Source organism: Pezoporus occidentalis, unplaced genomic scaffold (assembly GCF_034315485.1).
Source record: "Pezoporus occidentalis ecotype Australia unplaced genomic scaffold, CSIRO_AGI_Poc_V1 ctg29, whole genome shotgun sequence".
Lineage (NCBI taxonomy): Eukaryota > Metazoa > Chordata > Aves > Psittaciformes > Psittacidae > Pezoporus > Pezoporus occidentalis.
In genome coordinates, this window is record NW_026914829.1 from 3434158 (window position 1) to 3440157 (window position 6000).

General features: G+C 41.2%; 1 long non-coding RNA gene across 1 annotated transcript; it reads left to right on the forward strand.

Annotated features, from left to right (window-relative positions):
- Positions 1–4028: 4028 nt before the first annotated feature.
- On the forward strand, positions 4029–5201 carry LOC134167482 (uncharacterized). Its single transcript, XR_009966202.1, has 2 exons — positions 4029–4392; positions 4982–5201. It is a non-coding gene; the product is annotated as an uncharacterized LOC134167482 (long non-coding RNA).
- Positions 5202–6000: the final 799 nt, after the last annotated feature.

The window sequence follows — 6000 nt, forward strand, 5'->3', positions numbered from 1 at the left end:
GTGGAGACCTCATGGCAGCCTTCCAATATCTGAAGGGGGCCTGCAGGGATGCTGGGGAGGGACTCTTCATTAGGGACTGTAGTGATAGGACAAGGGGTAATGAGTTAAAACTTAAACAGGGGAAGTTTAGACTAGGTATAAGGAAGAAATTCTTTCCTGTTAGGGTGGTGAGGCACTGAAATGGGTTGCCCAGGGATGTTGTGAATGCTTCATCCCTGGTGGTGTTCAAGGCCAGGTTGGACAAAGCCTTGGGTGATATGGTTTAGTGGGAGGTGTCCCTGCCCAGGCAGGGGGGTTGGAACTTGATGATCTTAATGTCCCTTCCAACCCTAACTTTTCTGTGATTCTATGATTCTATGTAAATTACAGGTCACTGTTATTTCTGGAGCTAAAATGTGAGCAGAAGCTTTTCCTAAAGCCTTAGGATTTTGAGTGGGCTAAAAAGGAATTCGAATCTAGTTTCTACTTCACAAAAGTCTATGAATGCTGTATTCTCTTGCTTTCTGTTTGCCGTATGGTGTAAATCGTTTGGCATATGCCAGCTGTATTCCAGAGAAAAGACGTACAAATGTGTAAAGGTACTGTGCCTGCAGACTTCCTGTATGTGCACAGGTATAGCTGGTTAACCTTAAATAACAGTGTACACAATTTCTAGGATCACACTCTTGATTCCACTGAGAAATTAAGAAAGGTTGTTAATGGTTTTTACTTTACATGTTGAACAGTTGAATTTTACAAAGTTTTATTTAAACATTTATTGTGTCAGTGTGAAGGAAACCAGCTTTGTCACGTGCCTGAGCACAGATGCACACACACACACACGCACAGAGTAAGCCTGACTTCTTCCAGGAAATGAAAAAAAAGGTTGTTTGAATACTTTTGTTAATTATGTTTCTAACCCAGGCATCCCAATACTGTACATGTGCCGAGCTCATGTGGAGAGAAAGGAACGATACAGATAATTCTTAATAAAAATGCTGTCCCAGGAGGAACATGAAGCACACTGCTTAGAAATACAAAGCCAGAACTTCAAGTGTCCAGCTAAGCAGATTTTCTGAATGTATTCAAGGTGGTCTTATGGTAAGTGAAGGAAGCCTGTGAAGTTGCTTGGAGCTCTTTGAGAATGAAAAGTAAAACTCATTTACATTTCAGTGGATCGGTGGCAGAAATCAGAACAAAGTCCATTTTTCTGAAGAGGATCTGCGTGCATGCAGGCTACAGAGAGGTGAGACTAATGGCTCCTTTGTTGCCCAGCTTTGTGTTCTTTATTGGCAAACACAGCATCAGCTTTGGGAAATGGGGAGATGTGTATGGGGTGCAGTATGGAGCACAGAGAAGCGGAATATGAAAGCTGTGCATTTGTGTCCCAGGGAGGCAAGGCAGGGAATATGCAAGGGTATTCTATCCTTTCTACAGAGCATCCTCCCCTGCCATTTACTCTCAATACAGAAGTACTGGGAAAAGAGCAGAGGATATGGGAGTTGCTGAGTAGAGAAAAGGAGGATGTCTATGGAATGCTCAACACTGGCATCTTAGAGTAATGTTGGTTTTGACAGTCATGAATCCTGCGGTGTGCTGGGGCTACAATAGTCTGCATTCCTGCATGAAGCAGTATCTTTTGGACCAGGAGAGCTGTGACATTCAGCCTGGTCGTTTTCAGAGCTGGAAGCTGGCAGCTGGCTCTAGTGAAGGGAGGAAGGTAACTTCATCACCTCCCAGTTCCTGCCACCCCAAGAGCCTGCCTCTAAAGGCCTGAAATGACCTTCCATAGAACATCTATGAAAGACATACTTTTCCTCAGAGTGGAAGTGTTCTCCAAGACACCACCAGAGTGGTGGATTTAAACCAACTGGTTTTGCTTTCCAAGAGAAAAAAAAAAATGTATCTGGACTCTGGACTTTAGCAATACTTTTTCTCCCTGAGGAGCCTTTTAGGGTGGAAATGACTCTGTGGATCCTGTGTTAAAATAGTTAGTCTGTCACCAACCAGCTATCTAACTCATCATGAGAGTATCTGAGCAGTTCTTGGGTACAGTATTGCATCACAAAAGCTACTTCTGTCTGTCACATTCCTACAGCTCTTCACTGGCTCCAAGGAAAGGACTTTGTTAGTTTTAGTACTGTTTTAGGGTTGGCTTGAAGACTTGATAGAGGGAGAAGGTAAAATTGGTTCAGAGCCTCCAGTCACAGACTTTACAAAATTCTTGTATTTCCAGCATGAACATGGTGTTCCTGATCAGATTTATACTTCTAATGCTACAGCTGTTTTATTTCTAAGTCAAGATTGTGTTTTGGCACTGTAGGTGTCTAACTTCAACCCACTCTAGTAAAAGCTCAGGTGATCCAAATTCCTTTTTTTATAGCTGTGCATAGAGCTGCTTCTGATGACAGTGTTTTTGTGAGGGGAAAAATGAGGAATCAAGTTCTCACTGCTGTTTATGATTTCAGCCTCTTTTTGAGAAAAGGTTCAGTGCACCCACATTTAAATGTAACTTAAGGGTCTTCTTCCTTCCTATTTTTGAAGCTTACTGTTCACGTATTTTGATGGAAGGCGGACGTTAATAGCGCAGAACAGTGTGGTTGTTATCTATTATACCATGATATATTTACTGAGAAAATTTTAATAAATAAACCACAGGCTTGAACCCCTGAACCCTTCCAAACCAGCCAATTCCCATGGGGGGTTCAGGGGTTTTTTATGGATGGATACTGTGTTCTCATGAGAATTTTATTAGAGCTCATAGACTTGAAACTGACTAGCAAGAGAATTTATGAGGTTACATGGGAACTATCACATCTTTCGTTCCAACACTCTGTGAGTTTATAAAATGAACCCTTCCTTAAACTGTGTTATTAAATAGAAGAGTTTTAATGCAACTTTAATGAAGTATCTAATGTCATCAATATTTCTCATTGGTCAGCGCAGCTGGTTAATTTTACCAGCTTTTCAGTTTCCAATTATCCTGGGTTAGAGTGTTGGGTAAAGGGGTTTTGCTAAAAATTGAAAAAAAGGCGGGGGGGGGGGGGGCATAAGTTCATAAATGCATCAAAGAACGCTTGTCAAGATGGATAATAGGAAGGGTAAACAGTGTCTGCTGTGTATTTGCTTAGCCTCTATTCTGTTTACTCTCCTGAATACTCTCTAAAATTCCTCTTGCTGTTCTGTTTAAATTTAGAACAATGTTGAAGTTCTGTAGCTGCTCATTATCCCACTTGAAATTTAACTTAAAATGTTATTTTGCATCATGTAGTTCAGCTGGAAAGCTGCCCAAGACAAGAATTGAGGTCTGTGGTAGTGAACTACAGAGGAAGTGGTCTAAGCAAGACTCCCTTCTGGGGATATTCCAACGTTTTATTACATTGTGTGTACTAATGAGTAGAGCAAAGGACTGAGAGCCAGGAAGGGCAGTTTTAATCAAATGACTCATGATATTACCTTCAGCAAAATACGTGACCTTGTAAATCAGCCATCTTAGCTGTAACAGTGGGTAAAAATAGGGGCTCAGTGTAGCATTAAGGCAGAGATACAGATGTGCCTGCTTCAGCTGCATTCATGGTCTGCATTTTTTGTTCCTCTGCTTTGGAAGAGACATCATGGGAAGACAGAAGATCTTCTTTCAGCTACTGCAGAGAAGCTCAAATCAATGTTGATGTGTATTCTTCCTTGAACAAGAGCTTTTAAAATTGTCAGGTGGAGGCCAGTCCTTTGCTCAGTCTGACTTACCTGTGAGTGATCAAGTTTGTTGGTCAGGGTGGTGATCAGGGACACCAGGCACAAGGAGGATGAAGAGACATGTTTTGAAAGGTGGGTTCAAATTGGATGTGATGCTGGTGCAGTTTGTCCAACCAATTGGAGCTGGGAGACTAGCAGGACTACACAGTTTGGAACACTGGAGGCCAAAGGATGTTCTTTAATTGGTACATGAAGTGCATTGGGTTTCCAAATGACCCTGGAAACGCTGTCTTGGCCATCACCCCAACAAACTGTGGCTGTTTAAGATGTCATAGGCCTTTTTTTCAATCAAAGGTAGAGCTTTGGTACTTGGCTAGCCTGATGTATTTAAGAGCAGCCTGCTGCTGCTGCTGCTTCCTACAGCTCCAGCTACCTGTGTTAGTCCTTTTGGCTATCTCACATCACAACCCCAGAACTCCACCTGCGGAGCTTCAGGCTCTCAGCAGTGTGTGAAAGCATTCACCTGTCCCCAGGATTCTTTTGGATGGAAGGTGCCTTACAGAAGTATCAAGAGCTACATATCCCGTTTCTTTATATTTTGGGCCCTAAAAAAGGAACAGGACTGACTCACTTTACCAAATTTGGAACCATCCCTCTTAATTCAGTCCCATGTTACACATCTGCCTGACTGTTCTTCATAAATGAGACAGAGAAAACCCGGTGAGGTTTGACTGCTACCTGATCAGCTTTCACACCTTAAAGCCCTGTTGTGGTGGCCCTGTGTGACACAGGGAGTCAAAATATCCTTGGTTCTTAGTCTATGGACTTAGCAGAACTGCATTTTGATGATGATCGTTCAAGCATAGGGAAAGCATAATAAATTCATCTCGTGTCTCTAATCTTTGCTATCTCAGGACAGGAAGGAATGGGCACATAAGATACTGTACTGCCTTTGGTAAATCAATTGATCTGTGTATTTTTAGATGTTTATGCAGAACAGGTTGACTAAGCCTCTTGTGCTTCAGAGACATAGTATCCCTGAACTAACATTCACTGATCCTGTGAAGATTAAAATAGGAGGAAATAGCATACAAACAGGACTACAAATCATTGAAGTTATTTAGTAAGAGAAAAGCATTAAATTGGCTCAAAACCAGTCTGGAAAGGCACTTTGTTGAGCTTACCAAAGTAACCACATAGCCAGAAACAATTTCTGGCCTCATTTTTTCTGTTTTATGTACTTGTATGAATTTATTTTTCTTCTGTTTGACATTTCCTATTCACTGGCTTATTTTCTGTTTCTGTTTAGGTTCATGTGAGCACAGCAGTTTGGGGTTGGATCATTATTCCTCAAGTTCTGCAGCAGTTAAGAAGAAAATGTAGAAACAATTTAAATTTCCATGACATTAGAAGAGAAAAAGCTTTGAAGGTACAGGGAACTTAAGAACTCAACTCCTGGCGCTTTTAGTGGAAGTTGCATGTTTTTGAACATCTCCATAATAAATAACTGCCATGTGAGTGATTTTTCATTTCCTTTAAGATTTGCATCATACACTGCTTGGTTCTAATATTGCATAAAATTGTCTTAACATAAACAAGGAACCAATCAATGTAAGTCCCAATATTTTTCTCACCAAAACATGTTCCTATACAACAAATACAAATGTAGTCAGTGGATGGAATGTGCATTACAGAAGTATCAAGAAGAGCTACATATCCTGTGTCTTTGTGGTACAATGTGGTACAATTTGTGGTACGGTGTCAGGCCTCTAATGGACTAATGGGAACATCCTGGTTTTCTTGTATTCTATAACAAGAACTTCATAATTTGTCTCTTTTTATCAGCATAACATAAACAAAGAGATTCATTTTGTATCTCTGAATGACCATCAGGTTCTCATTGGAATACATTGCAAACAGTGCCATAAACTGTCAGCAGTGGGTGAACAACAATTTTCATGGGTATATTTGCTGCCTTTGGCAAGTAAAAAATTGTTTCCCTCGTAACAGATCATCATATTGCTGGTTATCTGTATCCTCTTCCTGCCAGCCAGTGCCCTAGCAGAGGTGATGGCTGCTGAGCCATGAGTTTAAGAGAACTGCCCTGCTTTGTGCTCTGAGTGATTATTTCAGAATTTGTGTTTCCACAAACATCTGGCCTCTGAAGTGTGTTTGCTGACACAGAGACACGCATTTATCACCCTGATTACTTAGGTTATTGTCCTGCCTTGCTGCCTGTTGGCCAGCCCAGACTCTGCCAGCTTCTTAGGCTTCTTCAGCCAGTGTTACAAAACACAAAGCTTGGCAACAATTATTTAGTAGAGTTAG